Source organism: Rattus norvegicus, chromosome 17 (genome assembly GCF_036323735.1).
Source record: "Rattus norvegicus strain BN/NHsdMcwi chromosome 17, GRCr8, whole genome shotgun sequence".
Lineage (NCBI taxonomy): Eukaryota > Metazoa > Chordata > Mammalia > Rodentia > Muridae > Rattus > Rattus norvegicus.
Window position 1 is genome coordinate 2604124 of NC_086035.1, and position 20925 is coordinate 2625048.

At 41.8% G+C, this 20925-nt stretch overlaps 1 pseudogene; it reads left to right on the plus strand.

Annotated features, from left to right (window-relative positions):
* Positions 1-20925, plus strand: part of Zfp91-ps1 (zinc finger protein 91, pseudogene 1) — a 51022-nt pseudogene that overhangs the window by 23873 nt on the left and 6224 nt on the right.

The following is a 20925-nucleotide window of genomic DNA, read 5'->3' on the forward strand; positions in this document are numbered from 1 at the left end:
TGATGATTCAGTGTAGGGTAATAGCAGGAAGGCAGGTGAGAGTGGGTGGGTTTTTCAGAGCACCCTCAGAGAAGCAGGGGAGGGCCTATGTGAGAGGGGGTTTCTGAAGGGGAAAACAGGAAAGGTGATAACATATGAAGTGTAAATAAAGATAATATCCAGTAATAGAAGAGAAAAGAAAAAAGAAAAGAAAAGGAACCTTCTACAGAAGATTCCTTGAGACACAGAGCACTCAGGATGAGGATACATGCACTTCAGGTCAAATGACTGCAGTCAGTTCCTTAAACTGAAACAGGTGTGCACTCTGAGGGATTTTTCTTATTGGAATATTTACTATGGGAACCCATCCCCCTTTTTTTGTGGAGCTCATGAGTTGATAAGAAAAATCTTTATCTAGGCCATATCTTCTGGTGGAAGCTTACATATGTAAGGATGATGAAGATGGGAACTCTTTTTCTTTTTCTTCCTGCCATACTCTGGCAAGAGAGATCACTATTTTTCCAGCATTAGAAGTTCCGTGTTAGGAATTCTGGAATATGCTGAAGACCAGCTGAGTCATATAGACACGACTGTATTCTTCAACTTGCCATTGTTGCAGTCACTGTCTTACTCGTGGACAACATTCCATGAGACATTTCTCTATATCCACTTCATCTATACATAGAGAGAGCCATGCTTTGGGTTCTGTTCATCTGGAAAACCTCTGCTAATGCAGATATGGGTTTTCACCTCCCACTGAGGAAGATGTGCTGGCTACCAATAGTGCTCCACTGTGATCGGCATCCACTTCCTGCTTTTCTCCCAGTGTTGTCTAGAGTCTCATATTGAAAGAGCAAGATAAACGCCATTTCTGGAGAATCATTTTGAAAGGAAAGATAAACCCCATTTATCTCCACTGAGGCAACTCTTTTGTATCCATTTGTAAGACCAGGCCTAATTTAAAAAACAGCCATAAAGCACCAGCTTAAGAAGTAGAGCCTAATTAATATAGAGAAAGTCCTGAGACACCAGCTCTAGGAACAGACCATAAAACCTAGAACAAATTCATAGAACCATACCCCCAGAGACCAGCCAGGGGATAACCACAAAAGATGGGAAATATTCTTTCTCAGGATAGGACATCTGCACTGGGCAGCCCTATTTCATTATATGGTTAGAAGTTCATGAGGAAGGCATGCAGACCAATGACAACCTGTGGCTCCAGAGCGTCATTTGTCTGGGGTTGCTATTTCAAATCATGATTGACCCCTGAATGGTGATTGTTTCTGCACAGTAACCCTCTTTGTTTTTGTATACTATCAGAGTCTGTGGTCTTCAACAATTTTCAGACCCTTACATCGTATAGCAGATGAATATTAGCTACAATTTTCCTTATGCAAATGTGAAATTACAGAAACAAACATCATATTTTGTGTCCTAAAAGCTCTCTTTAATTATTAATATCCTTGGAACCATTCTGCCAAGGGGTCATGTAGTGAAAATTGGACTTTAGAAGCTATCCATCTTGATTCAAGGGGGTTTAGCATGAGTGGAGGAGCAGGGGCAGAAAGATGGTGGCAGAAAAGAATAGGAAGGGGAAAAAGAACAAGAAGAGGAACAAAAATGACAAGGAGTAGGAGAAAAAGAAGATGAGGAAGAGGAGAAGAAATACACCAGGAAGAGGAGGAGCAGCACTAGGAAGAGGAAGATGAGGACAAGGAGTAGAAGAAGGAGGGGGAATAAATTCCTGCTTAGTGGTGGAAGACAGAAAGGTCGGCTATTGGAGGACAGACAAATGGGATACTGAAACACAAATCTTGCAAATCTAAAGAGGGTCATCTCCTAGAGTACACTGATGGGCCAGAAAACTTGCTACTGTGGGCCTTCAGCGCACTCTAATCCTAATGGAGGTGCTCATGTCACTCAAGATTCACTGGCCAGTCACGGCGTTTTTAATGACCCTCCAATCAGGAGAAAAGGAGTGTTCTTCCGGGTTCTTTTGTTCCTGCTGCAAGTTTCACTCTACTACCGAGCAGGCTTGAGTGATTGGTGTGACATACTTTGAACTCTGCTGCTGAGTGCCTTACTGGAGTGCCAACCCTGAACTACGAAGTCCAATCATGGCGAGCATGTGACCACTGCCCCTAACCTGAATTAGCAGTGGACTGAGAAGGGGGAGGTAGGGAGGTGGCCCTCCCATGCATGGGCTTGGTGGGAACTAGCAGCCATCTTGTAGATTCCGTGTGGTCCTGGCCATTAGGTGTTCTCATGTGTTCCGTTTGGGAGCTGCATCTGTGCAAAGCCTTTGGAGCAAGGGATTTCTGTCAGAAACATCATGGGCAGGATGCCAAATGCGGAGACCTAGCTTCTCAGTTGTCGCGCCCACCTCGACCGGCAAGGAAGACGCAACACCGTTGGATCCTTCTCAATCAGCCTTTATTGTAGGAACACCTAGTTGATGATACGGGGACCCCGGGGAACAAAGGCACTCGCCTTAAATACAAGACAGGCTGTGGCTGTAAATTTGTCCACTGGGGATTGGTGGAGTATGAAATACCTATTTAGCATGAATATCACCCTGGCCTTGTAGGTGCTGGGGGTCTGCCAACACATGCGCTGTAGGTGTTTACCACAAACGACCACCGGATGTCGGCGCCATCATTAGCCGCTCCCTACATCTCCCTCTTTTTTGTTTTTTTAAAAAATGAACCCATTAGGTGGAGGTAGTGGTCTGAGATAGGTCAGACATGCCTCACAGAGTGCCCAGCTCGGCCATGGCGAACCACTCTTGCAGTTAGGACTGTACCCCAATGGCTAGAGATGACTTATGTACAACACACCGTCCTGGGCTATACGTGTGTGTTTAATATTAGGGGAGAAACAGAGCAGAGGGGCATAGGACCAGCCCGAATGTTCAAACAGGGCAAGGCCACCTCTGTCTATGACTGGTCTAGATCTGGGTGTCACGTCAATACACGTCATTGTTCCTGTCTTAGGTCGTTCCTCTCTAAAAACTCGGCCTTACCCGTCACTGGAAATTAACCCTATCGCCACCGGGCTCCTGGCTTAGGTTGGTCCGAGCCTGAGGAAAGTTGCCCGTCTCTGGATACAATGACTTCACATGACAGTGACAAAATATGATCTAGGGCGAACTCTCAATCTATCAGAGAGGCCAGCCATACACTGGGAGAAGCACCGCTTTCAGTGGCTGCCATAGCTTGATAAACAATCGCTTTGTGTCTGGCATGCTCTCGTTGTAAACGGCAAAAAAGCCATAGACATACTCCACATCCCAAGAGGACAATGGCCCCCCAGGCAAACATGCCAGCCCATTCTTTGAAAAATGAGAAAGCATTAGTGATCCACGAGGTGAAATCTCCAAACGTGATGGGTTCCATTCTGGTGTTGTTAAGGACAGCAATCAGCAATTGTCTCGATAATTGTTCCGCTTCCATGGACCAGTTTCCTTTCAAATAATTTGAGATTTCTTTGCTCTGTTGAAAATACTGAGAAAAGTTAGCTTGCAATGGAATAACACATAAGCCTCTAAGAGAGGAAACGCAGGACAGCTGCGTCATATGATATAATGTCTCAATTTGTTCTTGAATCAAATCTATTCGTTGGTTAGCTAATAGAAAGCCAGATGCCAAGTGGGCATTAAATTCTTCTTGTATCTCTAATGCCACTGCGGTTCTGTCTACAATCTGATTGATAGTCTCAGCTGTCTGTATTTGAATAGTCATAGGTTTAGTAGCAGCATGGTGATCCGCAGCAGAGCGGCCATGCATATCCAAAATTAAGAAATTTAGAGTAAAAAGAGCTAAAGACAACTGTTCTCTTGGTGTTTTGCCATAGGCAATTCCCCCTTTTTGTTTTTGTAAGAGCTCTTTTAAAGTACGATGTGCTCTTTCTACAATTCCTTGACCTTGGGGATTGTATGGCAATCCTGTATATGTTTGACCTGTATTGTTTGGCAAAATGTCTGAAAAGACTTTGTAGTGTAGGCAGGTCCGTTGTCTGTCTTGAGGCTGTCAGGCTTTCCCCAGGCTGTCCACGCCTCTAAGCAATGACTAATGGCATTAGGAGCCTTTTTACCAGTCATCAGAGTGGCATGTATAATGTCAGAACAGGTATCAACAGAAACATGTGTATATTTTAAATTTCTAAATTGAGATATGTGTGTGACATCTATCTGTCAGAGTTTTAGTGGAATCAGACCACGAGGGTTAACTCCCACCTGAGGAGGGTGGTGAAACTGAACACAATTCTGGCAACGTAATACTACATCACGAGCTGTAGCTCTAGAGATTTTAAATTTTTGTTGAAGAGTGAAAGCAGGAACATGAAACTTTTGATGAAATTTTCTAGCAAGATCAACTGGAGCTGTATGAAAAATAAATTCTCTGCGAGTACTAGCATCCACCAAAGCGTTATAACTGGCCATGGGACCAGGCAAATTAGTATGAGCTCGAATATGTTGTATGAAAAACTTATTTTTTCTTGGTCCAAATTAATTTTTGTAATTCTAAAAGAATTTGACATATAGTACTAGTCAACCTAATTGGCCCTGTAATTTTAAGTGAGCGCACAGCGTTAACTACATAAGCAGAATCAGAAATTAAATTGAAAGAATCATGAAATCTTTTAAAAACTTCTAACACAATTTTACATTCTGTAATTTGGGGGTGCCTGGCTTCTAGGATAAGAGTTCTATAAAAATATTATCTCAATTTAGACCTGTTTCTCTAGGTCGGCTCATGTCACATATTGTCTAGAATGACTCTATATAAATTATCAGTTTTATGTCAACTTCTTGTTATAGATGTTATAATTTTTTAACCATATCCAATAACTTAAAGGCCAATAATCTATGACCAAGGCATGTAGAACATATTTATACATTTAAAACCAGTCAGAAACAAAATTGAAGTGGTTAACACATGTCTTTAATATGTAGACCAAGCACCATTTTTGCTTTTCTAGCTGTGATTTTAAAAGAAACACCTTGTCACCTGCTAAGTCTAATAACAACTCAGGGATTTTTCTAAGAGAAACAGCCATCAGCTCCCATACCAAGAAGCTGAGGAGCTGTTGGCGCCTTTAAGATCAGCTCCTGCAGATGCTCCGCCCCCGGGCAGCTTCTCCAGCTGACCTAGGCTCTTTGCTGCAGGTACAGGGCTCCAAAGGCCGATTGAAACTGCTTTTTATTTATTTGTTCTCTTTTCAGAAACGAGTTAAGACCAAATCAAGGTGTGAATGACCGGCAGATAAAGTTTTTACCATTTTTTCTTTTGAACATGAAACATAAAACATTTAAACAATGAGAAACAAAAACCACAGACATAAACTGACAGACATGGACAGCTTGGTGCACCAAGGACAGACAATAGACATAGAGGGAAAAAACTAGATGGTGTCCCACTGAAAGAACTCAGATATCTTATCTATGGAGTTCAGAACCAGAAATAAGCATTTCTCTAATAGGAGCCAGCAGAGAGGCAGGACATCTCCTACCTTTCTTCTGTTCTCAGGAGAGCTCTGAAAGTTTTTCTCTTTCTCCAAAGCATCTGTGGAGAGTCTGGGAGGACTGTTTTTCCCAAACCCATTCTCTCTCATGTCTAGGGTGTAAACTGTCTCTAATCAGGTCCAAAGACTAAAACATAACCCTAAAAGAATGCATACACAAAAACACTTTCCATTACCTTGTCTCTTTTTTATTACAATTTTACTCATGCTAGCCCAAATCATCGAGGCCTTTTCTAGCCCATCTTACCCCAATATGTCCCTGTTTTTATGGCTCCAGGAGATAAGGGCCAAAAGGTTTTATGGCCCCTGGTTCTTGGAACAGAGCTACTAAATCAGGAGAAGGATCGGATCTTCAGGTCCTCATTATTTTTATCTCGTCCTGTCCGAGTAAAAGTTGGTCAGAGTAGATGAAGCATCTGCATTTGAAACACATCTGGTTAGGCTTGGGCCTGGAATGTTCTCTGTTTTAACTTTTACCTTTGGCTGTTGGCAGTTTTGTTGTCCGAGGGGCTTCTCTGTCCCCCAACCTGGGACATTTTGACCATAGGGGCAGGAACTGGCTGCTGTGGGGATAGGATCAAAGGCACTCTCCATGTTAATGATGACTAATGAGAAAAATAACTTAATGTTGGAGACTGACTCCTCTCTTGGAATAAAACCAACAGATAAGGCAGGCTCCCTGAAAGAACTTCTCTTAATGAGCACTCTCTTTCTGTGAGCAAAAGTTGAAGGTCTGGCCACTAAAAGCAGAAATTCTTTTCTTGTTCTTGTTTTCCTTAGAGTCCTCCCCCACCTCACTCTCAGCCTTTTCAGATCATTCCTCCTGTAGCATTTCTAACGCAGCCTGTCCCTTTAAGGTTCCTTGTTCCCAAGCAAAATTTAAATCTTTCCCAGCTTTTCTTAGCTGTCCACCTCGAGATTCCCAGAGAGTGAGCCAAGGTGCAATGGCAATCGCACTCACTAAGAAATCTCTCTATAGTGCTTCTTTTTATCCTAAGCCTTTTTCTTTTAAACAGCTCTTGAAGAGCCAGAAAAATTGGGTGAGACTGAGCAGTCTCCATGTTCACTGTAGCAGCTCTGCAGCTAGTTTCGCTCCCCCCTACTGTGTGGGCTAGGAGCACAAGCACAGATAAAACACTATGCTTCAAAAATTAACGTTGGCTATCAACCAACACACCGCCACTAGAGCGGGGTCCATAAAATTAAGTTTCCTTTCACTACACCTGTTCCATAGCCGGAGAGAGGCAGGCTCTGGTTAAACTCCCCCAGTCTCCAGGGGTGAGACAGTATCTGCCAAGAGCCTCAATTTGAGCAATAACAAAAGCTGAGTTGACTCCATAGGTTTTGACTGACTCTGTTAATTGTTTTATTGTCTTAAAGTCAACAGGTTCATGATGTCGCTGCCCGTTTGCATCCAGAAAAACTGGAAAACTCAATCCTAACTCTTTCCATACTTCCGGGCAAAAAGAAGTACTTCCTGCAGGCTTCACCATTGTTTTATCTTGAATGTTATACGGTGGTGCAGGAGGTGCTGTTGGCATAATTGCCTTCTTATTTAAGTCCTTGGCTTGTTTCTGCACAGCGTAAGTGTTTGGCCAGTCAGAATGATAAATCTCTTTCTCATAATGAGCTACCTCCTCCTCAAGGTCAGCTAAGTCACTATCACTAAACTCTGAATCACTAGACATCTCCAAGGTCAATGCCTTTAATGAGGGATAAATTTTCTTTGTTCCTTGATTCTGATTACTATTCTCGCCTTTGTCTATCCTCTCCTTGATCTTTTCTGCCTTCTCTTTTACCTCTTTTCCTCCTTTTCTTTTCTTTCCTTCCTTCAAAACTCTCTCTCCTTCTGACATACTCTCCTGTTGTTCTGTAAGGATTCTCTGACCTGTCCTAACAGCTTCTTCACATCGTTTATCTTCCAAGCAGGCACGGATCATACGCCAAAGCGGCCTTGTCCCCGGTTTAAGCTTGCCCTCTGTAGTCTCCTTATCCAGATCTTTTCTCAGCTTCTCCCATGCTCTCAAAGTGAGCAACCCTGACACTATAAACCACGGGGCACAACGGTTACACTCATCAAGAAAACTCAGCAGGATTTTCTTTTCAATTTTAAGCTTACGCTGACCAAGAATCTCCTGAAGAGCTGACAGGAGCGGGGTGGAGTGTGAGCTTCCCATGCTTTTACGACCTTATTTACGATCGATTTACAAGCAAGGCGAGTTGGCGAGCTGGCGTGTTTATTTACACACGATCTTGTGGCTCATCATGGACTCTTCCCAACAAATGCATTCATGCCCTGGACGGTGGCAATTCAGACAGAAGCAACACCACAACACAAAAAGAGTATAAGGCAAAAGTGCTAGTCCAACCCACAAAGGATCAAATGGAAAAGACAACATTGCAGTGCTCCACAAACCCTTTTTTGCCTCTAAACCAAGGCTATCATTGTCTCTGCTTTTCCAGAGAACTTTATTGTCCTACCAGGGAAGTTTTACAATCCCTTATCCCGGAGCTTTACAGTCCCTATTCTAGGAACTTTACCGTTCCACTTCTAGGAACTCTATTGTCCCAATTCCGGCAACTAATTGCCCCTACTGGGAACTTACCGGAGCCGACCGTCCTGAGGCTGAAAAAGTTCTGGATCCAGACGAGAAAAGATAATTTTCTCGGGTCACCGTACGGGCCACCAGTTGTCGTGCCCACCTCGACCGACAAGGAAGACACAACACCGTTGGATCCTTCTCAATCAGCCTTTATTGTAGGAACACCTAGTTGATGATACGGGGACCCCGGGGAACAAAGGCACTCGCCTTAAATACAAGACAGGCTGTGGCTGTAAATTTGTCCACTGGGGATTGGTGGAGTATGAAATACCTATTTAGCATGAATATCACCCTGGCCTTGTAGGTGCTGGGGGTCTGCCAACACATGCGCTGTAGGTGTTTACCACAAACGACCACCGGATGTCGGCGCCATCATTAGCCGCTCCCTACACTCAGTGCCCTCCAGATCTTGTCCCTTGCCATTTAAAATCAATTTGGAGTGAATTTTGTGGGTGTTATAAACCACACCTCAAAGGCTGGGTAGTACTGGAATTTAATCTGTTAAGGGAACAGGAGAATCTATGATGTAGGATCTTCCATTGCTTAGGACATAGAGGCACTGTGGATTGCTCTGGTGCTGTTTGTATTTTGATGTTAATTCCACTTTTCCCAGAGGGGCTGCCTAGGATGAGGAGTATTCACATATTCAGGTGTCTTTCCTTGGAAACTTCTCCCCATTTTAACATGTAAAATATAGGCTAGAGCAGGTTATTGGGCTGGGGAGGGGAAGGTGGAAGTGAAAAGGTTTAGGGAGAAGGACAGAAGTGAGATAAGGTGGAGGAAGGAAAATGGAAGTGAAGCAGGTGGCCTACAGCATGTGTATTGGTCCCCAGAACAATGGCCTTGCTTTCTTGATTTAAGTTTCTAAATTCTTAAGATAAAGGGCAGTACCTCAACCGAGTTTTAAAATTACCTATTTGAGTCATGGACTGTACTGTGCTTTGCAGTAACAGGGAAAGGATTTGTATGTGGAGCAGGACTTCTGCCCTCAGAACAGTACAGGAGGACCAGTGTCCTGTGTACAGTGCAGAGTGAAACAGGGTAGGCAACAGCTAGATCACAGACTAATTGAAGTTTAAAGCCTTCATCTGCAGGGCTCACCTTTATGAATAAAGTCCTGTCTGACTTAGGGTGTGTGATTTTGTAATTTTCTAACGAGTGTTAATTCATACCTTTTAATGTAAACACACAAGATTGGTGGGTGAGACTCTGGGACCCACTCCTGGAAGACAGTCTTACAACACCTTCCAAGATGTTCCAAGAGTGGACAGTAGGAAGGAGAAAGGACCTTTCATTAGTGTTTTCTGAGGTCTCTGTCCTTGGCGTGGGGCGGGGGTTGGGGGGTAACTACAAACAAAGAGGATCCTGTGTAGGAATTGACATCACTGACAACTTCGTGTGGAAGTGTGGATCACAGGAGACCTGTTTTGTCTCAGTTGCTTGACCAGCATACCTCCAGTAGGGGAGATGCTAAGTTCCTAAGACTTAGCTGTGTGGCTCAAGCTAATGAGGGATATGGGGAGGCCGAGCAGTCACACACACCAGTGGGAGATAGCAAGCAGTGTGTTCTAGGATTCCCCTTAGACACATCCATTAGGAAATCTGAGGGAGATCACAGTCCCACCGTGGTAAGTGTGAGGACCCCAGACCCCAGACCCCAGACGTGGAAGAGTACACTGGTGGATCTATCAGAGTATGATGAGCTGTGATCCACCCTGTTTTGTTGGTATATGTGTGGATCTGGGGAGATGCACTGGGCTTTCTTTCCTCAGTGAGAGGGCATTCCTTGAGGAGGGGAGAATCTGGATTTCTAGCCATTGCTGTGTTGCTGCCACTCTCTCTATGCAGTGCACACACTGAAGCTTATAGTGTGTGGTACACGGACTTGTAGGAATATTGAGGTCCAGTTTGTAGAAGTTCCAAATGAAATAACTCGACAAGTTCCGTAGGAGTGAAATCAAATTTGTGGCTTATCCAGAAGAAAATTAGTTTCAAATGACCATCAAGTGCTGAAAGGAAAGCATGAATTGAAATGCAAGGAGATTATCACCTTTAAACAGAAGATCCTTTCTATGGACTTGAAATCTTAGAAGATGCCATGAGAGTAACAAGCTTTCCTACTAACCCTCCAATTAATGGAAGGGGTAGGCAAAGTGATTCCTAGTCCCAGTAAAAGATTCTACAACTGTTATTCATCTGTATGGGGTCCAGCCCAGTTTAGAAGCCAGACTCAACAAGACCACTTATTTCTTGTGGGTTGGAAACAAGAAGGATGCAAAGGTCATGGATGCTTGCTCTGTGGTTTCAATTCAGCACTCTTCCAGCCATCTGTGTTCTGCAGAGTCAGAGCCCCATTGATGAGCCTGTTGAGTTCATTACTTGAGGTCATGAGGATGAAGCTTCAGTTGTATTTCCTGACCACATGATGTTGAGATACAAAACATGAGTCATCTGCTATAGAGAGCTGCATACATAATGTAGAAGTAACCAAAACAACAGCTATGTTATAAGTTGCCCCTTAAAATGTAAGCCACATATGTCTGAGACAGAGCCATAGGACTTGTCTTTTGACCTGCAGGTTTCTCGCCTTGCTCCATCTACTGATGTACCCATCCCTGTTTATTGGAATGGGAAGTGATATTCTGTGCCATTTTTGTATTTTATTGTATACTTCTTTGTTTACATTTCAAATGTTATTCCTTTTCCCAGATGCCCGGACGTAAGCCCTTTATCCTATCCTCCTCTCCTTCATTATAAGGGTATTCCCCACCCCAACCACCGTACCTTCCCACCCTCCTGACTTTCCCTTACACTGGGGGGCGGGTGTTCACCCTTGGTAGGACCAAGGGATTTTCCTCCTATTGTTGCCCAGCAAGGCCATCCTCTGCTACATTATGAAGCTGGAGCCCAGGCTTAGTTCATGTATAGTCTTTGGAAGTGGTTTAGTCCCTGGGAGCTCTGTTTTTGTTATGGGGTGGCAAGCCCCTTCAGCGTTTTCAATCCTTTCTCTAATTCCTCCAACAGGGATCCCATTCTCAGTTCAATGGTTTGCTGCTTGCATTTGCCTCTGTATTGGACATGCTCTTGCTGTGCCTCTGAGGAGACAGCTATATTTGGCTCCTGTCAGCATGCAGTTCTTAGCTTCATTAACTTTATTTAGTTTTGTTGGATATATATGGCTCTGAATGGCTGTTCCTTCCATCTCTTCTCCAAACTATTCTTCCATATACCCTCCTTTTAAGAAGGAGTTAAACATCCACACTTTGCTTGTCCTTCTTGAACATCATGTGGTCTGTGGATTGCATCTTGGGTAATTTGAGCTTTTGGGCTAATATCCACTTATCAGTGAGTGCATACCATGTGTATTTTTCTGTGATTGGGTTACTTCACTCAGGATGATATTTTCTAGTTCAATCCATTTGCCTACAACTTTCATGAAGTCAATATTTTGATAGCTGAGTGGTACTCCATGGGGTAGATGTACCACATTTTCGGTATCCATTCTTCTGTTGAAGGTCATCTGGTTTCTTTCCAGCATTTGCTATTATAAATAAGACTGCTGTCAACATAGTAGAGCATGTGTCTTTTTCGTATGTTGGAGCACCTTTTCCGTATATGCCCAGGAGAGGTATACTGGGTCCACACGTAGTGGAATGACCAATTTTCTGAGGACCTTTCAGATTGATTTCGAGCGTGGTTGTACCAGTTTGCAATCCCACCAACAATGGAGGAGTGTCCCTGTTTCTCCACATCCTCGCCAGCATTTGTGGTCACCTGAGGTTTTGATCTTAGCCATTCTGAGTGGTGTGAAGTGGAATCTTAGGGTTGTATTGATTTTCTTTTCCATTATGAGTAAGGATTCCAATGTGCCTAAGCTGAGTATTCTTTATTCAGCTCTGTACTCCATCTTTAATAGGGTTATTTGACTCCCTGGGGTCTAGTTTCTTGAATTCTCTGTATATTTTACATATTAGCCTATCAGATGTAGGATTGGCAAAAATCTTTTCCCAATCTGTTGGTTGCCGTTTTGTCCTATTGACAGTGTCCTTTGCCTTACATAAGCTTTGCAGTTTTATGAGCCCCATGATTCTTGATCTTGGAGCTTAAGCCATTGGTGTTTTGTTCAGGAAATTTTCCCCAGTGCCCATGTGATCGAGACTCTTCCTCACTTTTTTCCTATTAGTTTGAGTGTATCTGGCTTTATGTGGAGGTCCTTGAACCACTTGGACTTAAGCTATGGACAGGGTGATAAGAATGGTTCCATTTGCATTCCTATACATGGTGACCTCTAGCTGAACCAGCACAAATTGTTGTAAATGCTATCTTTTTTCTATTGAATGGTTTTAGCTTTTTTGTCAAAGATCTAGTGACCATAGGTGTGTGGGTTCATTTCTCAGTCTTCAGTTCTGTTCCACTGATCTACCTGACTGTCTGTGTACCAATTCCATACAGTTTTTATCGTTATTGTTCTGTAATACTGTTTGAAGTCAGAGATGATGATTCCCACAGAAGTTCTTTTATTGTTAAGGATCGTTTTCGCTATCCTGGGTTTTTTGTTATTCCAAATGAATTTGCAAATTGCTCTTTCTAACTCTATGAAGAATTGAGTTGGAATTTTGATGGGGATTGCATTCAATCTGTAGATTGCTTTTGGGAAGATGGCCATTTTTAACTTATTAATCTTTCCAATCCATGAGCATGGGAGATCTTTCCATCTTTTGAGATCTTCCTCAATTTCTTTCTTCAGAGACTTGAAGTTCTTTCACTTGCTTGCTTAGAGTCTCACCAAGGTATTTTATGTTATTTGGGACTATTGTGAAGGAATGCCTTTTCTCTCATTTCTTTCTCAGCCTGTTTATCCTTTGAGTAGAGGAAGGCTACTGATTTGTTTGATTTACTTTTATACCAAGCGACTTTGCTGAAGTTGTTTATCAGGCTTAGTAATTCTCTGGTGGAACTTTAGGGGTCACTAAAGTATATTATCATATCATCTGCAAATAGTGATATTTTGACCTCTTCCTTTCCAATTTGCATTCCCCTGACCTCCTTTTGTTGTCCGATTGCTCTGGCTAGGACTTCGAGTAGTATGTTGAACAGGTAGTGAGAGATTGGGCAGCCTTGTCTAGTCCCCGATTCTAGTGGGATTGCTTCAAGTTTCTCTCCATTCAGTTTAATGTTGGCTACTGGTTTGCTGTGTATTGCTTTTACTATGTTTATGTATGGGCCTTGACTCCTGATCTTTCCGGGACTTTTATTGTGAAGGGGTGTTGAATTTTCTCAAATGCTTTCTGAGCATCTAATGAAATGATCATGTAGTTTTTTTCTTTGAGTTTGTTTATATAGTGGATTACGTTGATGGATTTCTGTATGTTGAAACATCCCTGCATCCCTGGGATGAAGCCTACTTTATCATGATGGATGATCATTTTGATGTGTTCTTGGATTAGGTTTGCAAGAATTTTATTGAATAATTCTGTGTCCATATTCACAAAGGAAATTTGTCTGAAGTTTTCTTTATTTGTTGGGTTTTTGTGTGGTTTGTGTCTGTTTGTATTTTGTGGAATAGTTTGGACAGTACTGGTACGATATCTTCTATGAAGGTCTGATAGAATTCTGCAATAAACCCATCTGGTCCTGGGCTCTTTTTGGTTGGGAGACTTTTAATAACTGCTGCTGTTTCTTTAGGAAGGATAGGATTGTTTAGATGCTTTAGCTGATGCTGATTTAACTTTGGTATCTGGTACTTGTCTAGAAAATTTCCTCCAGATTTTCCAGTTTTGTTGAATATAGGCTTTTGTGGTGGGATCTGATGATTATTTTAATTTCCTCAGATTCTGTTGTTATGTCTCCCTTTTCATTTCTGATGTTATGAATTTGGATACACTCTCTGTGCCCTCTGTTTAGTCTGGCTAAGTGTTAATCTGTCTTGTTGATTTTCTCAAAGAACCAGCTCCTGGTTTTGTTGATCTTTGTATGGTCCTTTTCATTTCTACTTGGTTGATTTCAGCCCTGAGTTTGATTATTTTCTGCCTTCTACTCCTCTTGGGTGTATTTGCTTCCTTTTGTTCTAGAGCTTTTCTGTGTGCTTTCAAGCTGCTGATTGATGTATGCTCTCTCCTATTCCTTTTTGGAGGCACTCAGAGCTGTGAGTTTTCCTTTTTGAACTTCTTTCATAGTGTCCCATAAGTTTGGATATGTTGTGCCTTCTTTTTCATTAATTTCTAAAAGGTCTTTTATTTCTTTCTTTATTTCTTCCTTGTTATCGTTGAGTAGAGCTTTGTTCAACTTCCATGTATATGTGGGCTTTCTGTCATTATTGTTGTTATTGAAGACCCGCCTTTGTCTATGGTGATCTGATTGGATGCATGGGATTATTTTAATCTTTTTATATCTGTTGAAGTCTGTTTTGTAACTGATTATATGGTCAGTTTTGGAGAAGGTACCATGAGGTCCTGAAATGAAGGTATAATCCTTGTTTTTAGGATGAAATGTTCTATAAATATTTCTTAAGTCCTTTTGGTTCATAACTTCTGTTAGTTTCTCTATGTCTCTGTTTCATTTGTATTTCCATGATCTATCCATTGATGAGAGTGGGGTTCTCCTACTATTATTGTGTGAGGTGCAATGTATGCTTTGAGCTTCAATAAGTTTTTTTTTGTTTGTTTGTTTTAATAAGAATGTAGGTGCCATTGCATTTGGAGCATAGATATTTAGGATTGAGAGTTTGTCTTGGTGGATTTTTCCTTTGATGAGTATGAAGTTTTCTTCCTTATTTTCCTTGATAACTTTTGGTTGTAAGTCGATTTTATTCGATATTACAATGGCTGCTTCAGCTTGTTTCTTCAGATCAATTGCTTGGAAAGTTGTTTTCCAGCCTTTTACTCTGAAGTAGTGTCTGTCTTTGTCTCTGAGTTGTGTTTCCTGTATGTAGCAAAATGCTGGGTCCTCTTTACATATCCAGTCTGTTAGTCTACATCTTTTTATTGGGGAGTCGAGTCCATTGATGTTAAACTATATTAAGGAATAGTGATTTATGTTTCCTGTTAGTTTTGTTGTTAGAGGTGGAATTATGTTTGTTTGGTTCTCTTCTTTTGGGTTCATTGCATGAGATTTTTCTAGGATTTAGTTTTCTTACATGTGTTGGAATTTTCCACATATTGTCCTTTGTAGGGCTGGCTTTTTAGAAAGAAATTATGTAAATTTCATTTTGTAATAGAATATCTTGGTTTCTCCATCTATATTAATTGAGAGTTTTGCTGGATACAGTTGCATGCACTGGCATTTGTGTTCTCCTAGTGTTCTTATGACATCCGCCCAGGATCTTCTGGCTTTCATAGTTTCTGGTGAGAAGTCTGGTGTAATTCTTATAGGTCTGCCTTTATATGTGACTTGACCTTTTTTCCTTACTGCTTTTAATATTCTTTCTTTGTTGTGTGCATTTGGTCTTTTAAGTATAATGTGACAGGAGCAATTTCTTTTCTGGTCCATCCTATTTGGAGTTTTGTAGTCTTCATGTATATTTATGAGCATCTCTTTATTTAGGTAAGGGATGTTTTCTTCTATAATTTTGTTGAAGATATTTACTGACCCTTTAAGTTAGGAGTCTTCACTTTCTCCTATACCTATTGTCCATAGGTTTAATCTTCTCATTGTGTCCTAGATTTCCTGGATGTTTTGGACTAGGAGATTTTTGCATTTTGCATTGTATTTGATGGTTGTGTCAATGTTTTCTATGGTATCTTCTGCCCCTGAGATTCTCTCTTCTATCGCTTGTATTCCATTGGTGACACTTGCACCTACGAGTCCTGATCTCTTTCCTAGGTTTTCTATCTCCAGGGTTATCTCCCTTTGTGCTTTCTTTTTTTTTTTTTTTTTTTTTTGGATCTTTTTTTTTTCGGAGCTGGGGACCTAACCCAGGGCCTTGCGCTTCCTAGGCAAGCGCTCCACCACTGAGCTTAATCCCCAACCCCCCTTTGTGCTTTCTTTATCGTTTCTATTTACATTTTTAAATCATAGATGCTTTTATTCAATTCCTTTACCTGTTTGGTTGTATTTTCCTGTAATTCTTGAAGGGATTTTTGTGTTTCCTCTTTAAGGGCTTCTACTTGTTTACTTGTCTGTGCTGTATTTCTTTAAGGGAGTTATTTATGTTCTCCATCATCATCGTAAAATGTGATTTTAACCCAAATCTTGCTTTTCCAGTGTGTTTGGAAATCCAGAATTTGTTTTGCTCAGAGAACTGGGGTCTGATGATGCCAAGTCGTTTTGGTTCCTGTTGATAAGGATCCTGTGCTGGTTGTCTCTGGTGTTAGCTTGTGTTGCTGTCTCTGACAGTGGCTTGACCCTCCTGTAGGCCTGTTTTCTTTCAGCTGAATCTGGGAACAGAGACCTACTCCTGGGTTTGTTTGACCTGAAGCCTCCAGGCGGGTTGCTGGCACAGAAGTGTTGGTCTTACCTCTGCTCATGGTGTGTAGGCTATTTTGGTGACTGGCTTTCAGCTTTTGGCACAAGCAGAAACCAGAAGGTTCCTGCCCCTGACTGCTTCTAGGTCCCTGTGCCCAAAGGGCACAGATGGCTCTAAGAAATTTCCTCTTGTGTGAAGAATGTGGGTGGAAAGTAGTTGGTTCCCCTGAGTTCTCAGGATTGTTTGCACTTCTGAGGGTCCAGTTTTCTCCCCTACAGGTTTTGGGTAGAGGGAGCTGTGGGACCAGTTCAGTTCATCTCCAGGCTCCAGCAGAAACTACTAGCAGGTTCCTGCCACTGACTGCAGCTCTATTCCTGTATCCAGAGGCTACTATGCATGTTCCCCTTGGGTCAGGAATGTGATCAGAAGTGGGCAGAATTGGCGTTCTCTCCTGAGGTCTCAGATTTGTCCTTATTTCTGGGAATTTAGCTCTCTCCCCTACGGGATTTGGGTGCTGGGACCTGTGGGATTCATTCAGTTCTGTTCTGGGCACAGCCAGAAGCCAGAAGTGTCCTGTCACAGAAGTCTTCTGGCTTGTGTGTCCTGAGGCCACTAGACGGGTTGCTTGGAGCAGAAAAGGTGATCTTACCTCTGCTCTCAGGTGTGACTCCTTGTGACTGCCTTTCAGCTCTCAGCACAGGCAGAAACTCGAAGGGTCCTGTCCCTGACTCCTCGGTCCCTGTGCCCAGGGGGCACAGATGTCACTAGGAGGTTTAATCTTTGGTCAGATAGGTGTGCAGTAAGTAGTTGTCTCCTGTGTGTTCTTGGGATTGTCCACACTTCTGACGGTCCAGCTGTCCCACCCACAAGATTTGGGTGGAGGGATCTCTGGTACTGGTTCAGTTCAGTTCCAGTTCAGTTCAGGAATCAGCAGGTTCCTGCCAGTGACCAGTCCTATATACCTGTATGCAGGGGACACTATGCAGGTTCCTTTTGGTTGAGGAATGTGAACAGAAGTGGCAGAAGTGGCGGTCTCCCCTGAGGTCTCAGGATTGTCCATACTTCTGGGAATTCAGCTCTCTACCCCATGGGATTTGCCATTTTATGTGATAAAGATATAACTTGCTTTCAGACTTTAGAGTATGTGACAGTCTAAAGATTGTCTTGAGGGTGACAGGAGACTTTGGACATTTGAACACTGTACATGCTGTAACAGACTTTAAGGGTCCTTGATGTTATATTAAATGCATTTTTGTCATGGAATGACCATGAACCTATAGAGAGCATGGTCTAGCGTAGTTAGGTGGATGAAAGAGCATCTAGATAATATGTTGACTTTAAACATTTGTCTCTTGTTGGTGGACTTGTTGGTGAGAATATGTGGAGAAGGACTCCTACAAGAGGCAATTCCTTTTTTGGATGAGATTTGAGTGTCTATAGACTTAATCAATATCCACTTATTTCTGTTATTCTGTTTTCCTTGAAATTCATCCTTCAGCTTCCTTCTCATGTCCTTCCTTCCTCTCCCGCCTTCCTTTTAATAGACTCTGTCCTTAAATCATATGAGATACAGAAGAAGCAATGCTAAGCTATTTTGCTTAACTAATATTTTCATATTTTTCAAATTTGGCTTGTTTTTGAAGACAGTTTCTCTTTGTGGCCGTGGGTATCCTCAAGGTAGGCCTATATGCTAGTCATGAATGTAGGGATCAAATTGAATCTGGGTTCTAATGCTGGAATCATATGTGGGCCAACGTGCCTGGCCTTTCTTTTTTATTGATATAAATGGGCCTGGAATGAAGGTGTCTTTATATGTCAAGCATATGCTTTTGTGCTGAACTTACCCCACATTTTGATTTTTGAAATTTCTTAGTCATTATCATTCTATTTCCTAGGATACCATGTACTCATGTTGTTAATACTTCTGAGTCCTCTCAGTCATTGCAGGGCATTCACTGATCTTCTTTCTACCTGTCTTGTTTGTTGTGACTTTATGTTAGAAAAACTATGAGTCTTTTGCCTATATGCATGAATATACACCTCAGGTGTGTCTAGTCCTCAGAGTAGCCAGACACTGGTCTGACACCTGCTGAAAGTAGAATAATGGATGGCTGTGATCCTGCTGTAAATACAACAATTCACCTCACTTATTTGTAGGACCTGCAAGAGCTCTTCCTGAAGCATGTAGCCCTTTCACTACCCTGCTTTAAGTTCCTTACAGGTATACTTCCAGTCCCTGCCCTGGTTCCCTTGTATGGGGGAACAGTGTCACACAATAGAACACACACACACACACACACACACACACACACACACACACACACACTCACACACACACACTAATATGTTTATCCTGACTTATGTCTCATCCAAGCTTCCCACAGCTAGTGTGTCCTCTCCGTTACTCTTTTCTCGACGCTCTATATCTGCCCTTAGCTTTGTTGCCCAGTTACCTTTTCACTGCTCACCACCATAAAACTACTCTCAGCCTAATTCCATCTCTAATCTCCAACCTGGGGTTGGGGGCAATGAACACTCCTCTGGACATCTTACATGGTTTTTGGCTCTCTCTCCAAAGCAAGACAAATCTCCCTTTCCTGTCTCCTGCTTCTCTTTCCTCACCTTTGGGAACCTGGATGTCTCACCTTTTCTACCCTTTCCATTGGCTGCTGTCAATGGATCTTGATCGATCAAAGTCCAATTAGAGACAAGGAACTGGAGAATTTACATGCAGATTCCCAGTGAAAGCATGAGATCCATGCCCTGTACTTCACTGCTGAGCCCTCCATCCTGCACTGTGTTGTTTACATCTAATCAACTTTCATATAGCTAAGATTTTCTTCTGCCTAAGTGTAAAGTTCTTTTTGTTTCCCCTGGAGCTGAGGACCGAACCCAGGGTCTTGGGCTTGCTAGGCAAGCGCTCTACCACTGAGCTCAATCACCACCCCCCTGCCTAATATAAATGTTTAAACATATATTCCCTTTTGGTAATATCTTGTTAATGTTACAATTTGTACCTGTGGACCTCAGGTTTCTGGAAGATGACTACAGAACTGGATTTTATGTATAATGCTCTTATAGATTTAAGGAAAAACCTGAGGTCTTTCTATATTTCTGGTTTGGTTAGTCAATTCTGGTAGAGGATACAGGGTCTTACTATGTACCTTTGGCTGTTCTAGAACTCATTATATACCCCACACTGGCATCCGACTCAATGTGATAATTCTGCTTCTGTCTCCTGACTGCAGTGTTAAAGGCACAGGACAATAGACCCAGCTTTTAACTGAGTTTTACAGTCAGTAATTGTTAGTGTTAATACAATTTCTTCGATGTTTGGTAAGCACTATTGATCTTGTAGAGCTTGTGTCCTCTTTACATATGTAGGTGTCATTTCACTAGAAAGGCTACATCCTATTGAACAGGCTGTGACATGACAGGGGTGAACCTCATTAATACATTTCCTACAAGTATGTATTGTTACAGTAGAACTTTGGAGTCAAGAAATAAATCTGATAATCCCCATAATTATATGAACACATTGTTTATGAAGAATACATGCCCAATGTTGTCTCTATCATGCTTTCTTTTGTACCCATGTATGGGATACTTGAGAAGACAGTGACTTATGAGGATGTGCATGTGAACTTCACGCGGGAAGAGTGGGCTTTGCTGGATCCCTTCCAGAAGAAGCTCTACAAAGATGTCATGCTGGAGACCTACAGGAACCTCAATGCTATAGGTAAGAGTATAAATTCCCTTTCTTGTTTTAAAATTGGAGAAAACATTTTCTTTCTTTTGAAGCACTTCTGTATTTCAATTGAGACGGGTAGAGAATTTGGTGAGTAAAGCGAGCATGACTTTAAGATTTACAGAACATTGTTGCTTACATATTTCATAATTTCCATTCATTGTTTTTCTCTTACTCTATTTCAGGCTTTAATTGGGAAGACCAAAATATTGAGGAACATTGTCAAAGTTCTAGAACACAGAGAAGGTACTTCTTATATGCAAGATCATACAAATATGCCTCTGAAGAAATTTTAATGTGTGCTGAAAGTTTGAAAGTAAAGCAACAGTGTAAATAAGAACTGCTTTAAATACATTGGTGATTGATACATTCTAACAAAACCATGGTATTCCGTGCGCTTTTATCTGATTTGTTTTTGCAATGCAATTTTTTAAGAAAGTGGACTTGGAAACAATGCCTTAGTGTACATCACCATTTGAAAGACAGCCCTATTACAACTACACTGTACAACTGGCAATACATTTCTGCTAATTTTGTAAAAGCTCCACATGTTGAGTGGTTGACAAATACAAGTCGAAAAGCTTCTAATAAGCTTATTCCGATATTAATAGTGATATTGTTAGATTTACTGAAATTGGCAGATTATTTGTTGTAAGAAGGATGTT